A 21,539-nucleotide genomic window follows, 5' to 3' on the forward strand; every position below is an offset into this window, starting at 1 on the left:
TTTTGCTAAACTGTCGTGTTTATTTCAAAGCTAATGCATCATACTCAAACGCCCCATAGAGAACAAATGTATATTTGTATAAGATTAAATCCATCGTTTGTAGTTACTTTATCCATATGATTTATGAATGCCATGCACTTGACGTTTGCATTTAAGTATAATTATCACAAATCATAATGTTTGAATTGCATTTACTGTACAAGTTTGTACGGCTCAGGAGTGATATTTTGTTTAATGGACTTGAAAAGACCTATCTACGCGAAACAGAAAGCTCAAATCAAAATTGGATTAAAAGACAGCTGTCTTTAGAGTTCAAAATCCTTCAAAACTCTTCCTGTATATAATATAAACGATCATTATGTTTTAGGTTGTTATGTGCTTTATGTTAGTAATGTTAAAGTTGATATTGCAGTGGCTAGAAAAGTAAAGGTGGTTCAGCATTGCCAGAGCTCCCGCTGCGTTGTTTGTTACAGTTGTCAGTGAAGTAATTTAAATTTATCAGTTATGGTTACGTGAAGGTTCCCATTTTGAGTCCGACGAATTCGCCAAATAGGTTTTCATGGTGGTAAGGTATCGCACGGCCGATTAACGGACCCAACAGTAATTAACTGATTACTAAATTATATTGTAAAGGAAATGGTTGGATGTAAATTACTCGTTCTTAAAGCAATGGATATTTCATAAGTCGTTTGAATTGATTAGCCACCCAACGAGACGAAATAATTAACTGTCCTGAAATGAGTTTCCCTCCATAATATCTGAAACAATAGCGAGATCACATATGGTAAAACCGATTGTATTGGATTTTTATAAGGTCGTAATTTAAATTGAATAGCATTTGCTACATTGATTCCTCTATAACATTTTTAATAAATGCCACATAAACAGTAACAACTGGGTCAACTTAAGATTAATTCTGAAGCCCCTCATAATTTCGGAAATCATCTAACTCATCTTTGTGTGATCCAAAATAAACGACATATATTCCCATAATAATAACTTGTGGGAATTCTTCAGTGTGTGCCACGTGTATCTCGGAAACACTATCCACCTTCAACCCGTCACTATTCACGAGACTTGGCAACGATTTTGTAAACTCACTTATGAAGTGTCAAAACCTAATTTCAATTTCGTATGCAGTGCTGGGAATATGCGTAATAATGTTTGTAGATGATTTGATTATGTGGATGTATGTTAATTAAGTTCTTTGCATTTCGGAGAATCAAAAGTAGAGAATCTTCCAGGCTCTTTAAATTGTGTAAGACAGAAAAAAAATACCCGATACATGTTCCGCTCACATTTATCATTTAGAAAATTAAAATACTATCATTAATGTTGACACGCTGCACTGATTATTATAGATTGATTACAACTATAAATTCATATCAACCAATCACCAAAGTTCTCAAATCTTTTAAATGCAGCTCATCCTACTAATAGATCTTAAATCTCATATTTTTTGCTACGTAATTAATAGTAAAATTCCTGTACCTCATGTTAAATAACACACGTAGTATTACACATTTCAACTCGTTTACAGGTGGGCCATTTGGCGTCCTCACCCAAGCTTGTTAGGTGTCAAACGATTATATCTGGGACTCGAGTCACGATTTCGGATTATAATAAACTGTATATCCATCTATGGAGTTGGGACTGGTGTTGATTTCGCTTTAAGACGAATGTTTGGTTCTTGGAGTAACGGGTGTTAAGGATTTAATGATGCAATCCAGAATTATTATTTTGATGATAGCTTCATTATGTGTTTGATTGAAACTCCTCATATCAGTACTCTCTTTGAGAAGTTAGTGGATAACAAACTAGGAACTACTAATTATGGACATTGAACGCTTCATAACTTCCTCATTCTTTCTATTTCCAGTAGACACTGCCCTTATTGACCAGCTAATTATAAAAGACAATAAAATGATGAGGACATCATCATTAATGTCCTATTAAAATCTATTGTTGCTAATAAGAAATATTTCTTCTTGTTTCAGATACATCACAAACGCTTGACCTCTTAAGAAGAACAAAATTACAAAGGTACCTATCGTTAACATCTTGCTACCATAGTAATTACCAATCATTGTTTTGGCATTGAATGCAGAAAATAAAAATATTGCAAAAGTCAAATCGATCAGCATAAATCTCTATGAAATTACAATAAAAAATAATGATAACGGTCGGAAGAATTGTTGTAATGAAACTATGAATGACTTGTTTATTGATGCATCAATTCAAACGGAGATCGATTAGAGTTCAACACGAGAAGTGCGTAATTGTGATTTGATTTGCTCAATTGAGTCAAAATAGTTCTTCATAAACAATTTGGCAAACAACTATATAAATGTATAAAATTAGAAAAATTATCGATTCCACATTTTTTTGCAAAACAAGTGTCTTACCACATTTAGAAGCATTTCAACAAAAGTTATTTTTACAAAATTATCTGGCTTTCTTTCTCTCTAAAATACCACTGAAACCCGAAACTACGGCTCAATCGTATCAAAGTCAATTATGACTTCGGAATTCTCGACATCCATTACAATAATAACAGTGCCATGACTAAACCTGTTAACAGCCGATGACAAACGACGTGACAGACGTCGCTGTTCATTTGTCTCCGCTTCTTTTTTCTTTTCTTTCGTTTGGACACTTTCATTGAAACAGACGGCCGCTTTCTTCACATCTCAATTTAGATTTGTAATAGCTTTACGTATTGTGACAATTCACTTTGAAGCTTTTAAGTGATTATTATTAATGGTTTCTGATAGGTTTTTGGCTTTCGTTTTTCTTTTTGGTGTTTCTTTTTAGGTTATCTTAAGAACTGTAGTTTGAGAAGTAGATTTTAGGAAGTTTTGTAGTATTTATTATATCATTAATCTGAGCTTTACTAAACCTAGCATTTAAAATCTGTTCGCAGTTGATTGAACCTACCGAAGCAATATCTGCGATATGAAAGATGTAGTTTAAGGAACCCATAGCTATTAATTCAACAAACGAGATCGAACAGATAACCTGATCCATATAAGGGGCCGAATCAACTGAATGTCAGTACAAATTGCGATCGCCATACTGCCATGTAAAGCACGTAATGAATTGTTAATTGTTCTAATGGCCGATGTATGACATGATTATTGCCGCTTCGATAAGATCTGTGATTGACTGATAGCCTCTAGTTTGCATTGAGTTCGCCAAATGTCTTGGCATTTTGTTTTGACATTTCATAAATGTTAGATTGTCCTTCGATGCATGGGGTTTTTTCGAAATACTTAGTTTGTTGTTTCATGTTGTGCAAAGTGATTTGTTTTTTTAGAATTTTTATTTCTACTATAGTCAATGGACTTATACAAGTCTCAACAAATAAAATTAATTTGATTTGGGTAAAATGGTAAAGTTTTAAGACAGATAATAAACTGCATGGTAACGAAACCAGAAACAGTTTCTGTATGCAAATGAGAGGCCTGGAGGCTGCCGGTAAATGCCGAGAGAAGACGTATAGTGGTCACGCGAAGATATACGAATGACACTCTCGACTACATTGTAAATAATTTATAGAAGTTTTAGGCGTGGGGCTACATGGGATGCGGCAGATCCTTTAATATCAGGAATGCCTTAGGAGTCAATTCTTTCGTGCCTCTTTTTAATCTAGTGCAAAAAGTAACATCGATATCACTGGATATTACTGATTTAATAGTTTTCAAGGGAAGGTTGATAATAGTGGCATTCGTGACTTCTAGACCAAAATATTGCAGTCGTTTTATATTTTTTTTCTCAGGTTTATTATTCTGTAGATAGAGATTGTAGCTTCAATCAAAATAAAAATCGAGCCAACACATCTATAAGCACCCTATCTCTTTTCAATGAATGTACAAGGTAATATTATCCATCCTCCGAGCCTTTTTCCCAATCATGTTGGGGTCGGCTTCCAGTCTAACCGGATTCAGCTGAGTACCAGTGCTTTACAAGAAGCGACTGCCTATCTGACCTCCTCAACCCAGTTACCCGGGCAACCCGATACCCCTTGGCTAGACTGGTGTCAGACTTACTGGCTTCTGACTACCCGTAACGACTGCCAAGGATGTTCAATGACAGCCGGGACCAACAGTTTAACGTGCCATCCGAAACACAGCCAATGGTGTCTAAGATATACTTAGAAAGTACATACAAACTTAGAAAAGTTGCATTGGTACTTGCCTGACCTGGGATCGAACCCGCGCCCTCATACTTGAGAGGTTGGTTCTTTACCCACTAGGCCACATGTCAGTGAACTTGGCAGATCATTGTCTAGCAGATCAACTTTTTTTTTGAGTTCTTATCGCATGCAGATGAGTTCTATAGTTCCTGATAGTTTTCAGGAATAGTTCTGCCATTTTCAGCTGAAAAACGATAGTTCACAAAATGATCTGCTAACTTCCGGTAGCAGAGCATTTTTCAGAAAATCAAAAAAAAACTGAGATATTGTCACATAAAGATGAGTTCCATAGTTCCTCATACTTTTCAGGAATAGTTCTGGCGTATTTCAGCTGAAAAATATTTTTTTTCCCAATTCACGTTTGAGTGTTAACAGAGCATGAATAAAGATTAAAGTGTTATTTTCAAAGTTCAATCCAGATAAAAGGGCGAAAACTCATTTGTTTTCGATAGATGCTTCATGAAACTGTAATCTAGACTTCAATTCAAATCTAGAACTATCATTAAAGTATCAGCAGAGCATGGCTGAAAGTAAGAAACTGTGAAATTTCACATTTTAGTATGAAAAAATATTCAAAAAAATATTTTCGCGGTTCCAATTACCCTAGGAGGCGGGAACTATCGCGTTTCTGATAGAAGAATACTAGCACCATACTATAGAAGCAGATTCAAACCCAGAACTCTCACTAAAGTATCAGCAGAGCATGGTTGAAAGTAAGAAAGTGTGAAATTTCACGTTTTAATATGAAAAAATATTCAAAAAAATATTTTCACGGTTCCAATTACCCTAGGAGGCGGGAACTATCGCGTTTCTGATAGAAGAATACTAGCACCATACTATAGAAGCAGATTCAAACCCAGAACTCTCACTAAAGTATCAGCAGAGCATGGTTGAATGTAAGAAACTATGAAATTTTACACTTTAATATTCAAAAAAATATTTTCGCGGTAACAATTACTCTAGGAGGCGGGAACTATCGCGTTTCTGATAGAAGAATACCAGCACCATAATATAACAGCAGATTCAAAACCAGAACTCTCACTAAAGTATCAGCAGAGCATGGTTGAAAGTAAGAAATTGTGAAATTTCACATTTTAATATGAAAAAATATTCAAAAAAATATTTTCACGGTTCCAATTACCCTAGGAGGCGGGAACTATCGCGTTTCTGATAGAAGAATACTAGCACCATTATATAGATACAGATTCAAAACCAGAACTCTCACTAAAGTATCAGCAGAGCATGGTTGAAAATAAGAAACTGTGAAATTTCACATTTTAATAAGAAAAAATATTCAAAAAAATATTTTCGCGGTTCCAATTACTCAAGGAGGCGAGAACTATCGCGTTTCTGATAGAAGAATACCAGCACCATAATATAACAGCAGATTCAAAACCAGAACTCTCACTAAAGTATCAGCAGAGCATGGTTGAATGTAAGAAACTGTGAAATTTCACATTTTAATATGAAAAAATATTCAAAAAAATATTTTCGCGGTTCCAATTACTCTAGGAGGCGGGAACTATCGCGTTTCTGATAGAAGAATACCAGCACCATAATATAACAGCAGATTCAAAACCAGAACTCTCACTAAAGTATCAGCAGAGCATGGTTGAAAAAGAAACTGTGAAATTTCACATTTTAATATGAAAAAATATTCAAAAAAATATTTTCACGGTTCCAATTACTCTAGGAGGCGGGAACTATCGCGTTTCTGATAGAAGAATACTAGCACCATAATATAACAGCAGATTCAAAACCAGAACTCTCACTAAAGTATCAGCAGAGCATGGTTGAAAGTAAGAAATTGTGAAATTTCCCATTTTAATATGAAAAAATATTCAAAAAAATATTTTCGCGGTTCCAATTACTCTAGGAGGCGGGAACTATCGCGTTTCTGATAGAAAAATACCAACACCATTATATAGAAGCAGATTCAAACCCAGAACCGCGAAAATATTTTTTTGAATATTTTTTCATATTAAAATGTGAAATTTCACAATTTCTTACTTTCAACATGCTCTGCTGATACTTTAGTGAGAGTTCTGGTTTTGAATCTGCTGTTATATTATGGTGCTGGTATTCTTCTATCAGAAACGCGATAGTTCCCGCCTAGGTAATTGGAACCGTGAAAATATTTTTGAATATTTTTCATATTAAAATGTGAAATTTCACAATTCTTACTTTCAACCATGCTCTGCTGATACTTTAGTGAGAGTTCTGGTTTTGAATCTGCTGTTATATTATGGTGCTGGTATTCTTCTATCAGAAACGCGATAGTTCCCTCCTCCTAGAGTAATTGTAACCGCGAAAATATTTTTTTGAATATTAAAGTGTAAAATTTCATAGTTTCTTACATTCAACCATGCTCTGCTGATACTTTAGTGAGAGTTCTGGTTTTGAATCTGCTGCTATATTATGGTGCTGGTATTCTTCTATCAGAAACGCGATAGTTCCCGCCTCCTAGGGTAATTGGAACCGTGAAAATATTTTTTTGAATATTTTTTCATATTAAAATGTGAAATTTCACAGTTTCTTACTTTCAACCATGCTCTGCTGATATTTTAGTGAGAGTTCTGGTTTTGAATCTGCTGTTATATTATGGTGCTGGTATTCTTCTATCAGAAACGCGATAGTTCCGCCTCCTAGGTAATTGGAACCGCGAAAATATTTTTGAATATTTTTTCATATTAAAACGTGAAATTTCACACTTTCTTACTTTCAACCATGCTCTGCTGATACTTTAGTGAGAGTTCTGGGTTTGAATCTGCTTCTATAGTATGGTGCTGGTATTCTTCTATCAGAAACGCGATAGTTCTCGCCTCCTAGGGTAATTGGAACCGCGAAAATATTTTTTTGAATATTTTTTCATATTAAAATGTGAAATTTCACAATTTCTTACTTTCAACCATGCTCTGCTGATACTTTAGTGAGAGTTCTGGTTTTGAATCTGCTGTTATATTATGGTGCTGGTATTCTTCTATCAGAAACGCGATAGTTCCCGCCTCCTAGAGTAATGGGAACCGCGAAAATATTTTTTTGAATATTTTTTCATATTAAAATGTGAAATTTCACAGTTTCTTACTTTCAACCATGCTCTGCTGATACTTTAGTGAGAGTTCTGGTTTTGAATCTGCTGTTATATTATGGTGCTGGTATTCTTCTATCAGAAATGCGATAGTTCCCGCCTCCTAGAGTAATTGGAACCGCGAAAATATTTTTTTGAATATTTTTTCATATTAAAATGTGAAATTTCACAGTTTCTTACTTTCAACCATGCTCTGCTGATACTTTAGTGAGAGTTCTGGTTTTGAATCTGCTGTTATATTATGGTGCTGGTATTCTTCTATCAGAAACGCGATAGTTCCCGCCTCCTAGGGTAATTGGAACCGCGAAAATATTTTTTTGAATATTTTTTCTTATCAAAATGTGAAATTTCACAGTTTCTTACTTTCAACCATGCTCTGCTGATACTTTAGTGAGAGTTCTGGTTTTGAATCTGCTGTTATATTATGGTGCTGGTATTCTTCTATCAGAAACGCGATAGTTCCCGCCTCCTAGGGTAATTGGAACCGTGAAAATATTTTTTTGAATATTTTTTCTTATTAAAATGTGAAATTTCACAATTTCTTACTTTCAACCATGCTCTGCTGATACTTTAGTGAGAGTTCTGGTTTTGAATCTGTATCTATATAATGGTGCTAGTATTCTTCTATCAGAAACGCGATAGTTCCCGCCTCCTAGGGTAATTGGAACCGCGAAAATATTTTTTTGAATATTTTTTCATATTAAAATGTGAAATTTCACAATTTCTTACTTTCAACCATGCTCTGCTGATACTTTAGTGAGAGTTCTGGTTTTGAGTCTGCTGTTATATTATGGTGCTGGTATTCTTCTATCAGAAACGCGATAGTTCCCGCCTCCTAGAGTAATTGTAACCGCGAAAATATTTTTTTGAATATTAAAGTGTAAAATTTCATAGTTTCTTACATTCAACCATGCTCTGCTGATACTTTAGTGAGAGTTCTGGTTTTGAATCTGCTGCTATATTATGGTGCTGGTATTCTTCTATCAGAAACGCGATAGTTCCCGCCTCCTAGGGTAATTGGAACCGTGAAAATATTTTTTTGAATATTTTTTCATATTAAAATGTGAAATTTCACAGTTTCTTACTTTCAACCATGCTCTGCTGATACTTTAGTGAGAGTTCTGGTTTTGAATCTGCTGTTATATTATGGTGCTGGTATTCTTCTATCAGAAACGCGATAGTTTCCGCCTCCTTGAGTAATTGGAACCGCGAAAATATTTTTTTGAATATTTTTTCTTATTAAAATGTGAAATTTCACAGTTTCTTACTTTCAACCATGCTCTGCTGATACTTTAGTGAGAGTTCTGGTTTTGAATCTGTATCTATATAATGGTGCTAGTATTCTTCTATCAGAAACGCGATAGTTCCCGCCTCCTAGAGTAATTGGAACCGCGAAAATATTTTTTTGAATATTTTTTCATATTAAAACGTGAAATTTCACACTTTCTTACTTTCAACCATGCTCTGCTGATACTTTAGTGAGAGTTCTGGGTTTGAATCTGCTTCTATAGTATGGTGCTAGTATTCTTCTATCAGAAACGCGATAGTTCCCGCCTCCTAGGGTAATTGGAACCGCGAAAATATTTTTTTGAATATTTTTTCATATTAAAACGTGAAATTTCACACTTTCTTACTTTCAACCTTGCTCTGCTGATACTTTAGTGAGAGTTCTGGGTTTGAATCTGCTTCTATAGTATGGTGCTAGTATTCTTCTATCAGAAACGCGATAGTTCCCGCCTCCTAGGGTAAATGGAAGCGCGAAAATATTTTTTTGAATATTTTTTCATATTAAAACGTGAAATTTCACACTTTCTTACTTTCAACCATGCTCTGCTGATACTTTAGTGAGAGTTCTGGGTTTGAATCTGCTTCTATAGTATGGTGCTAGTATTCTTCTATCAGAAACGCGATAGTTCCCGCCTCCTAGGGTAATTGGAACCGCGAAAATATTTTTTTGAATATTTTTTCATACTAAAATGTGAAATTTCACAGTTTCTTACTTTCAGCCATGCTCTGCTGATACTTTAATGATAGTTCTAGATTTGAATTGAAGTCTAGATTTCAGTTTCATGAAGCATCTATCGAAAACAAATGAGTTTTCGCCCTTTTATCTTTATTGAACTTTGAAAATAACACTTTAATCTTTATTCATGCTCTGTTAACACTCAAACGTGAATTGGGAAAAAAAATATTTTTCAGCTGAAATACGCCAGAACTATTCCTGAAAAGTATGAGGAACTATGGAACTCATCTTTATGTGACAATATCTCAGTTTTTTTTTTGATTTTCTGAAAAATGCTCTGCTACCGGAAGTTAGCAGATCATTTTGTGAACTATCGTTTTTCAGCTGAAAATGGCAGAACTATTCCTGAAAACTATCAGGAACTATAGAACTCATCTGCATGCGATAAGAACTCAAAAAAAAAGTTGATCTGCTAGACAATGATCTGCCAGGTTCACGGACACCTAGGCCACCACGACTTACAAGGTAATATTACTAGGGTATTTATTCTAAGTACAACACAAATGAAGACAAACTAGTGTCGCCAGTTCATTTATAGGCACTTTGAACTTCATTGTAGCATTGTCAAGTACATTTCTCCAATTCACAGGTCAAGTTTAACCAACTATTTTGATTGGTGCAAATTGGCGCCAATGTTTCATACCATTCTGTCATCTTCTATCAATGGAACAAAATTGCTTTTACTAATGATAAACAACGCGATTTTAAATTAGGACCTTATCATAAAGTGGTACGGTTGACTTTGATTATGGTTGTATTTTTGCAAGTAAAAGTAAGTTTGTTTACCGTTATTGTATCTGATTATCGCTCCGTATCATAGATCTGTCATTAAAAGGTTTGAAGTAATGCTTCGTCATATAATATTTATAGGTTGTTGGTCGGTAGCGAATTTACGTTTCGATTATATATTCAGCAAATAAGTGCTTTGACTGACAGATTTAAGACTTCATAGAAGTGCCGGCAAACATTCCCAGATATAAGTGGACATATTTTTTGTAAGATTTATTTATTGATAGTTATGATAAGACATGAATGGGGTATATATTTGTAAGTCTGTTTTGACGTCAGTCTACGATAGACGAAGACTTTATTACTAATAATTCAGAACTGACAAAGACGTGCGCATTCTCCGCCATAAATATTTTCAAGATGATGACGCTAACGTACGTCTGTTGCATGAAGAAGATGGAAGAGAAATTACAAAGGTAATCAAACTAAAGCAAGCCTCACAATCAACATTATGACTATAAAACTAATATTCCACAATACCAAAAAAGATATTAAACAAACAAGAGCAGCTAACTACTCTAATAAAGTCGTGGTAATTAAATGTTTCGCTAAGTTAATAGAATAACAGGCGCTTGGGAGCAATTACCCATGATTGATCGCTCGACAGTACACCAACACGGCAAAACTGCGCTCAGCTATGTCGACTCAGTCATATGAATCATAGACTTGATTTTCAATTAAATTTATTGAGCTAGCTTCAGGCTTTAGGTGAAGGATTTGATTAGCTCTTTTCCCAGTAATGTGGTGAGTGGCTATTTAGCTAGTTGAGCTTTATTAATTTGTTTAACTGACAGTTCAATTCGAAGTTGCCAGTTTTTGCACTGTATTACCACAGGATTTTACGGTCTTGCCAAATTGCAGCGTTGTAACGTCATGAAGTTGTTGGAATATTTTTTTATAATGCAGATTCGTTATTTGAATTGCTTTAAGCTTTTTAGGTTTCAAATATAAATAATATCAAACCAGACCCACCACAGGCATCATAATTTTCATTACGATTTTCACAAGTATGTATTTGAGAGCTCTCTGTTCGTACATTTTTATACTTTTTAAGACCTACCACAGCCACTTCATCATAATGTTCTTTTTATTATTGGCCTATATGTGGAGTACGTTTTGCATATCGTTGTTGTCTGGCATTATCACTTACGTTTAGGATACTTCGCGCATACAATTCTCGCGGCATGTTTATAGCCGATAAATCGCGAGACGGCGCACGCTGAAAGAAATCGTCTGCGGTCGTTACTGTTTAAGTGAATATGTACGGGTGGTACACACTGAACAGGAATTATATATTCAATTCATTTTAGAAGAAAGAACCTCAAATAATCATAGCAAAAATCATAGTAAAAATGGAATCTTTAATTAAAACTATGTATAAATGGGATTTGCAGCCAGTCTTATACCATTCCTAACGAAACGTAAAAAGAACACTACAGATAGAAGAAAATAACATACCTCAGATTTTGCTAATTATGAAATAGATCTGTAAGTTTCATTTTCAACCTTCGTCACCCATAATTACCTAAGCAATACCTTCTGCATCATGTTTCCAAGCCCACTTATGATATTGTGTATACGAGCCTGTACTCATCACTCGTCGCCCATTCGGTGGTAGGTAGCGACCGCGGCCGGTGGTCGCTTACGCTCGTCAATAAATCCGACCATGTCATGTTCAGCACCCACATTTTTATTATTCATCACCTCGCGCTCTTTTATTTTTTATTCAGCATCTTCAAGACTCCCGCGGTTTTCATTCAATTTATTATATCGATGAGCTGTTTCTTGTTCATAAATTTTATTTGAAGATATTTTATTTGGCTCGCGTTTATTAAACATGTCTACGAGGTCTTTATTGGATTTCGGTGTGTTTTTATATTTACGTCTACGAGTTTACAAAATCCACGACATTAAAGTTAGTCTTTAGAATAAAATACCTATTAAAATGACGAAAAGGTCTGATGTTGAAGGTATGTATTGTACCCACCCCAAAATATTGGAGAATCAGGTATCCAGATGTTTCCTTACGACATGATGCTTACTAAGTGCCCAGAACACAACATTAAGAAGTTTTTAAAGATAGCTACTTACCCCACAATAACACAGCCTTAAACAAAATCTATTTCCACATCAAAAACTGAAAACACTTAATTCCCATTACTTTCCCTACAACGGTTCATTTAACTGACTTCCTACTTATGCGGCCCTGGTAGTAATCACGTGCGAACGGCCTAAACAATCAACACTTGCCTGTCTAAACTAGGAAAGCAGGATTTTAGACACAACAAGAACAATACTGAAGCTATTTATAAACCTTGCTACGTCGTACGAGTCTAAACATTGTTTAATTTTAAACTCTTGATTAGCGACCGCGATTGTGTAGGTGGCCGCTTATTTTGCAATTGTATGTCGCCCTGGTAGTTTCACTTGTGCTTCTTTAGTAGTTATGCTTATAACATCTGTTTTAAAAAGATTTAAGAACGTAACAGAGCTGAAAAAGGGTAATTGGGAAAAGGCTATTCAGATGATGATATGAATTTTACTTGATAGATGAAAATTGAAAAATATACAAAAATATTTTTTCGTCACACGCTGACCGAATAATTTTAGTCCCTGCTACTATTACTTCACACTTAGCAATGATAAACGCTAAACATTCACCTTTTACAGTCCACAATAAAATATCAAAGCAGCCTCCCATTTCAATACAATAACAACTAAAGCGAGCTAAATTATAATGTAGCAACAAGAAAGCGTATGTACGTTTGAGTGCAAGTCGTAAATTACGTTAAGGAAATAGTGCAACAGTATAGAGGACCAACACCCGCTACTTGGAACGCAATTATGATTGTTATTGCGTTTGTGGGTGTTAAGCTGTGTGCTTGATAATGCTGTGAGGAAATCTGTGTGTGCTTTTGATAGTGGAAGGTGGTGAAATGAGGATAAATACCTAACACGTTTCTTTCTGTCTACACTAAGAAAATTGTTGAAATTCGTTGCTTATGATGTGCTTTAAATTAAGTTTTGACGATGCAATACACAGACAGCGTAATTCGAAAATATTAGTTCACAATAATGGTTAAAATCAAACGAAAAATATCAGAACCATGGAAAAGAATCTGTAAAAAATGAACGAAACGGTAGAATGCTTCAGGATTCTATTCAGGAAGCAACTTTGCCTTTGCAAGTGAAATACTGGATACAGCTCTCAAAAGTTATTCATTTGATGTGTTGCGTAGTAGTATTCAACGGGAAAGTTAATTAGACAAATTGTTAAATTTGAAAAAAGAAAGACACTTTCTCATCAGATCTCCACGCTCGCATTTTTACAATCATCCACACAAATAACACAGTTGTAGTGTAAGCTGCGTCCATAAATCGTACTCGTCGTCTGCAGTACAGGCTACAAGGCTATACAAGGCAGACACGCGGCTCCACCTGTGCTGTAATGCGCGATAGCCATCGGGGAGCGCCTCCTTGAACCGCGTTCTAGATAACGTACTTGTGAGGCGACAAGTGGTAGGATTTACATTTATTTTAGTACCATAGTTAAGGCTTTTTTAATTTGCATATTTGTATTTACATATTTTGGAGAATTAAACGAACTTTTTGGAAATGCATTTATTACGGCAATTTTCGTTACATTATGTTAAGATATTTTTTGCTCTATAGGAAATGGGGTATCCAGTTTAGGTACTGGATACCCCATTTCCTATAGAATAGCTTTGAATTTGAACAGAAATGAAATGGACTGAGTTTTTCATTACACCAAATAATTGATAATAACAAATGCAATCATGTTATTAGTGATTTTGGTTTGAACGGTAGTCCTAGTTCACCGTTTTCATTGTTTATGTTGTTATATTATTATTTTTTATTTTTTTATAAAAACTGTTTGACATGTCGGTGGGTGCACCCTAAACTATATCTATTTTTCAAACTTTTTTTAATAGATTTCTTTTGTAACTGCTTGAGTAATAGGTATGGGTAAGGTGTGTACTAGCCAACATGATTAACTATTTGAATTGATTTTATATACAAATTTATGTACACAATGTTGTATAGTGATATTTAAATATTTGTATACGGTTCTTCAAACCATACAGACAGAATTGTGTTGCTGGGGAGTTTGTTCCACCACTTCTTCTTCCCAGCAAAAACACATAGGAAGTGGTGAAGGGCGGGCGTTTTGGGGGCTGTCTTTTGTATTGACGTTCGAAAAGTGCTGATTTTCAGCCTACTTTGAATAAATGACTTTTGATTTTGATTTTGTCTTAAGATTGAAGTCGATTCGAGAAGATTTTCTTAAAATACCAGAGTTTTTTTTATAACTCCGTATCACCCAATCTAAAATGACCCATCAAATAAATACCAAAAATTTTCGTAATACCACTTATGTACACCTCTGTACTCACAAGATCAAGATTGGAGTCTGAGTATATTCGTCTCGATGTCTCAATTAAACGTTTTTATTGGCCAATTTGCGGTACACAGCGACAGAACAAAAAATGGCACTCGTTTATAATCCCGCTTTTTTAAATCTTAATACGATTCAAATTGATGTAGGTTACGTTTTTATAAATTGCTTGATTGCTTGATAAAGGAGTAATTATATGAGGAGATTAATTTATGTGACCCATTTTTTTACAGTTGATAACTTGATAACTGACTGTAACAATGTCGGTACCGAGTTTAAAGTCACATGGAAACGAATTGCGGCTTATACAGTATTAAACATGAATCTAATCTAATAACTAAAGTAACCAATAATGCTAACAGATGAAATAAAATTATCGATGTGACAATTATACAATCTTAAATTGAAGCTAAGAAAAAAGAACGGCAGAAATGTAAGACGGAGCGCAGATATACGCGAGACACAATTGATGTTCTATTGCTTTATAATAAGCGACATACAAGAAGGTAACCACCACTCGCAATGACCATTGACAGAAGAAATTATAATAATACTTAACCAAAACGAATGTTAATTCAAATCGCCTTGTAGTGTCAATGGAACACTTGACAAGCCATTCAAATAAACGGCCAAGGTATTAATTCGTCCTGAGATTTGTGCACGCCAGTGTAAATACGACATGGTGGCGTGTCTATGCCCATATTTCAGACAATAACATTAAACTTGGCTAAATAAATTTATATTTGTCCAAGTTAAATACCTATTTGTATGGTAATAGGCGTTTCAGGTGTTAAATTAGCTTAAATAGGTAACAGTTTGTAATAATTTGTTTGGGTTGGTATTTCGTTTTGGCAGTTTATCCAAAATATGAGAGACACGTTGGTTAGTTTCGATCGTCTGTGTTGGAATTCGAAAAAACTCTTTAACTTGTAAGTTAATTCATATTCAGACAAGAATAAGTAAGTCATTCAATAATTATCCGAAAGTAATTTTTGTTCTGTTTAATAAATTAAGCGTGCCTTTCGCGTCTTTCATCTGTCTTACGGTATATTCGCTATAAAGTACCTCCACTAGAACTCTACTACAGGGATTTTCGCGCCGTTTTCACCAAACGACAGAAGAATTCAAATATTTCAATTATACCAAAACACCAATCCCAACCAAAAGTCACCAAAACCATCAAAAAACAATAAAAACCTTCACCTCGTTACCTTAGAACCTATTTCCTGCTTTTCTGAACAGGGCTATAACTTGAGGCATGCCTGGAAACCCGCCTAACAAACGCCTAGGATATTTTACTGGCCTGTAAACTTGGATAGACAATTTGACCTTATCATGGCAGCTGACGTTTATCCCTTGTAAATAACTGAAGTTTATGCTAGACCACACCAGTTTTTATTGTTAGTTTTTAACTGGAATTTGTGATGGGATTTACAAAGTATGTTTTAGTTGGGTTCCAGTTTTATGTGGTGTTAGGTTGATTAAGCTATGAGTGAGCGCACATCAAAAGTTATATTCCGATTTTAAAGACTGCAGTTTTAAGTGTATTGGTTTAGTTTTAAAGATACATAGTTGGCAGTTCTACATCTACCACCTTTTCAACCGACTTTTAAAAAGCTCAATATATACGAGCGATTATCTCGCTTTGGACTGAACCTGAAGCGGTTTCCAGCGTAGTATTTTTACTATTAATTTCCATATTATTGCAAATTCCATCCAAACCTGGTAAAGAATCATCGATATAGAGTAAAATTCATAAATGGTCTCCTTCCTGGTAATATCTACTTACTTATATTCCTTCTTTTGACGAATGCTTTTTAAAACAAGCCTATATTAGTATGCAAACTAATCGGAAAACACCTAGGCAAAATGAGCCCCAACTATTAGAGGTGTTTTAGCGTGCTTCCAATGTCGAAAAGCTATAATCAAGTCTATAATAACTAGCCTCTAGTGAGACATGTGTTTAAGACTTTTTGCTCCACTAAAGTTATTATCGAGGTAGGTGGCAGAGTGTTGCGTTATTTTTTTTTTTATTGTGAGCTGTTAATTTAGAGCTCTTGCTAGTTCTGAAGACTTAGTACTTAGATTTGTTGAGGTAATTTATTATGACAGTTGATAGAAAGTATTTGAAGAAGAGTACATTGTGTGCTGATATCAATATGAGACTAGAATAGGATTAAGTGTTTCACATTGTATATTTTTTGTTTTTTAAATTAATGTACTCCAACGCCGTTAATCATAATTCAGAGGAAAATTTAAAGTTACAGAAGTGTACCGTTTTTTTTATTTCTTCGAGCAAAACCAATTTAGTTTTCTTCCTAAGATAGTGTTGAAGGTAATCAAAACGAAGCATGTATCAATTTTTGTCACGAACAGTCTCATAAGAAAAACCATCAACTCGTAGGTTCCATTTCACTTCAAAACCACACAATCAATTTTAATATCTGTGGCATTGCGTTCGAAAATTATATTTTTAAATGTCGTTCTTTACTATTTTCAAAAATGACACGAGCATGAAGGTTTGCAAGCAATTGGCTATAACCTCCTTTATTACTTGCGGAAGAATGGCGTTGTAAAATTGTAATTGCTACCACCATACCGCCTGTGGTTATTAGTTGCTTTTAAATAATAATCTTCGCTTAATACACCTCCTTTACGACCAAGCACAAACCTTTTATTGTAAATTTTCGCTAGAACTTTTAGACTTGTGAGGATCTACTCGAAACGCAACAGCGGATTTTAAATCTTATTCCAAGGTGAATAAAGTTGGTTAGACTTCCTAGAATATTTTCAGCGCCTGACTATTGTGTTCGGTAATTGGCAGGGTCAACAAAAAGTTAATTAAGTTTCTGTAGTTTTCTTTTTCATCGTTCAAGTGGAGAAATTGTTTGTGTCATGATTATGAACTTCGGTCGTAAGTACTTACTAGTGCAAATTAAAATGCATTAAACGTTAGTGAGAAAGTATTAATGATTTGTACCTACTTCCAAGATTTGCATTGTCACATATTTTTGAATACCTGATCTTCTAGAACAAACTTGACCTGAAAGTGGCCTTGGACCTAATAAACAATGTCCGATTTTGAGAGCTAATATACTTACACCAATGTTCATAAATTGACAACCACTATAACTTTTTAACAGCATTCCACTTAAAGCCAACGGTACATCCGCGCACAAAAGTCGGCACAACCTGTCATTACTGCGCCGCAAAATTTTATGCATATTCAATGTAACCAAAACGGAAGCATTATTACAAACTTGACATGTACAACCGAGTACAAAACGCAAAACGCTTGCATATTGACGAACAAATTGCAGCTGTACAGAGGACAAGATTGATCGATTATATTTTAGGGCTGAACTCGGAAACTCTGTCCTTATTGGTAGACCAAAATATTGCTATGGCATAATATTAGCTACATTGAATCAGTCGCTGAATGAAATATTCGTAGATACCTATACTACCTATATACCACTATTTATATGGGCTGTCAAATAACACAAATATGCAAAGGTTATTAGCAGTAGATAGGTAATTAGATTAGATTTTTATTCTTCACTCTAGAAAATAAACAAAATAAAAAGCCGTTTACTCAAACCACAAAAAAAACCGTTAGACCACATTGAACTCATTAATTTCAAACAAAATAACTAAATCCAATACTTATCAAGGCCTAATAAAAAATCCTATAATAATTCACACCTACACATTGAAAGCACTTTGTTAGCGATCACCCACCCGCCCCATATAAGGCCAACACATAACTCTGCTTTCACGTGCGTCTGCGCACGGCCGGCGTACGACAAACGCACTCTCACACTTTAACACCGAATAATCAATTTTTATATGAAATCGTAATTTATTTTTGCAATTTTACACCTCTTTTTTTGTTGCCGTTATGTTGGCTGTGTGAATTATATTTTGAAAGGTGTTTAAATAAAGGATGTATCAGGTTTTTACTTCGTTCAACACCTTATTTGAAGAGCTCTTTTAGATTGCAAAGGACCTCAGAGCACAATGAGGAGCCTCTATTTTACTAAGCTTTTACGGCTTAGTAATGAGCATACATGATTATTAAGGAGATTGAACACAAGAGGTCACTTTTTTACAAAGACAAAACTGATCATACAGTACTGTGGTCGCAAGGGAGCGAAAAAAATACGAAATCCTGAAAACATACTTACTATTTTATGTCTGTTCAATTTCCACATTAACCATGATGTTCAGCAATTTACTTATGAAAATATTATAAACAAACTTATTTTACTTACTATCTCTGCCATTTAATTGTAATTTAGATGTAGCAATAAAATTCTACACTCAATGAAACTAAGAGAAACCAAGGGTTGGTCAAAACCTTTCCAGCAATTTAAATAAATAACCAAATAATTTGTTGTTTAAGACTATTTATTAGCTAATAATTATAATAAACATGGAAACTTTATTATTCTTACGAAACTTTGATTTAATATACTAGCAGTTAGTATAGTGTCTAATGAAGTTAAGAGTAATTTTATTCACACTAATTACTAAGCCCTTTCGATAGACTGTCATCGTAAACATGGCTAGCCTCTCGATGTGAAACTTACCAACCAAATTCCAACTTTAAAATTATGACCTTAAAATTCATAATGGAATGCAGCTTGAGTAAGCTTCTAAGAATTTGCATGATAGTGTTCAAGCTTTTTCAATAAGATGATTTATAGCCTATAAGATAAGGCTGTTTGACTGTGGATTTAATTTGAAATCGATTAATACATTCACGGTGGTTTTAATGTCTTTCTTATGTTGGATATAAATTCTAGAGTGTGTTTCTAGTGATGAAAACCGTTTTCATGTTGCCATTGTAAATTATTTTAGCTAGGTATTGGTTATTGATCAAGTTTCAAACATCGCAATCTATCAAAACTAAATGCAGTAGCAAACCAATTAGACAAGTACCTAACTCCCTATTTATTCAAAAACGCTCAACGCCAGTAACTCCTTAGTAAAGGCCTCTCAAAAGTTGCAGTAAGATATCCAGTCTTTCCCCTTAAGCATCCATTTATTCAATCCACCTTTCAAAATCAGTTAATGGTAGGATCATCTAGTGCAAACCACCAAGCATATGATCTTGAATCATTTGAATTAGGAATACCACCTCACATGACCAGACATGACAACACGGTCAAGGTCAAAGCAGGTCAGTCTGAATGAGTCACTGAGATTTCACACGGGCGGTCACGAGCCAAGCCACTCGTTGAACCATTAACTGGGCTCTTCCGTGTTCTGGAGACCTAGGTAGATCAATAAAGGTATAGAGGGGATAGCAAGGTGGAAAAATGAAAATTATAAATATATGTTTTAGATGAAGTTCATATTGACTTGAACATCACATGCTTTAACGTCCAGTAATTAGAAATATATACGAGTAGGTCGTATAGTATGTTCCGTACCTGATTAAACACTGGCACAGTCAAATCGACCCGACTAACATTTTTTTCAAGGCGTTCGCCTCGGATAAGTGTGAGGCATCCCTTGATTTCAATCCATTCGACACTCCTATTAGACGTAAAAGTTTCAACAAAATCCCTTTTCAAATCAAAAACATTACTTCGATTTCTGCATTTCTTTGGGGAAGCAACGAGCAGTTAAAAATTGCTATCCTGACACTATTACAAAATCCTTCCACCAGTATCCTGTACATATTCCTAAGTCTATAGTTTTGATCCATCTTCATAGCCGCGGCGGCTGGGTCGATAGCACCGCCTATCGCCGGATCTATCGGGTTCCCGCTAAGCAACCACACTCTGCTCTCCGGTGCAAGCGCAGCTTCGTGCGAAAACTGACTCAATGTCACATTCTTTGACCTTGAAGATTTGATTTTAAATGTTCATTATGGATTTAGAGATTGTCCTTACGATTTGAAGGCTAGAGGCGTTAAAAGAACTGGTGTTGAAATCAACAGACGTAATGAAAGGTCTGCAAATTGAGAGAAGATTTTGAGAGTTCAGATCCGCAAACTACTGCAGTAACCTAAGTATTATAGTAGATAGTAGTAACTAGATGGTATAGTATTTCAAATAGGTCAGTAGTACTTCCTTTAATATATGCTCTAACAACAGATCTATCTGCCAAACGCTTGTTGTTGTTGGTACTCAGCCTGCCTGATGCTTCCTGAACTAGTGACTTGCGGTTACCCTTCTTTGTAATATTATAGTCTCAATTTATCAGTTTAAAATACAAAAAAAAAAAATTGGACTGCAGGAAATTGGAGATACATTCAAAATTCTGCCTAATTTCCAAAATCGAGAAAAAGATCTTTAATGGCATTTCGATCTGCTTCCCTTTTGCTGTAAGGTCCTCTACATGGCCTTTTATTGCTGTTTATTATAAGAAGTTCATTGGATCTACTAAATGCCATTAGTCAGCGTCCTTTGATGATGTATTTATTTTAATGTGATCACTTCGACATTAAGGACTGACATTGATAGTTATAAGAGTAGTTTCTTTGAAGTTTTATGAACTCAAATGTGGGTTAAAAGCTGATATTATAAGTGACAAATTGACCTCTATTAATTAAATTGAGTCACGTAATAAGATTTCAATGACAACCTTTATGAATAAAATCCGTGTGCCTACTTTTGCTGTGCTGTGCTTTGCCAAACTCTTTTGATTATTTAGGCGACAAATGAGCCATTAAGGACGTATAGCCTTTACAACCCGTAGAAGTTTGTTTGTTTCCTGCTGTTCTTTATTCCAGTTTATTAAGGTAAGGACACCTTGACTTAATCTGTTTATTAGTAGCCTAACAAGTTGACAGATACTATAATTTTCACCAATATACTATAATTAAATGCTGGATTAACAAATTTAATCTAAAATGAAGCAATATCCATCAATAGTATTTCGTACAAAGCCCTAAATAGCTTCATATTCAGCCTTCGAAGGCGAACCACAAAATCTGCCTATCAGGTTTTCCCTTACTTTGATTAATAGAAACAAGAATGCTAATGTTTTGCGTATCTAGGAGCAAAATAGTTCG

The 21,539-nt window shown here is 34.8% G+C and overlaps 1 protein-coding gene across 3 annotated transcripts in view; it reads left to right on the forward strand.

Moving 5' to 3' along the window:
* The window catches only part of LOC110376904 (uncharacterized), a 177,819-nt gene that overhangs the window by 117,387 nt on the left and 38,893 nt on the right, over positions 1-21,539 (forward strand). For all 3 annotated transcript variants that reach the window (XM_021335546.3, XM_021335549.3, XM_021335547.3), the window contains one exon: positions 1,998-2,043. The gene's annotated coding sequence lies outside the window, so the exon portion shown is untranslated. The remainder of the gene's footprint in view (positions 1-1,997; positions 2,044-21,539) is intronic.

Source organism: Helicoverpa armigera, chromosome 17 (genome assembly GCF_030705265.1).
Source record: "Helicoverpa armigera isolate CAAS_96S chromosome 17, ASM3070526v1, whole genome shotgun sequence".
NCBI lineage: Eukaryota > Metazoa > Arthropoda > Insecta > Lepidoptera > Noctuidae > Helicoverpa > Helicoverpa armigera.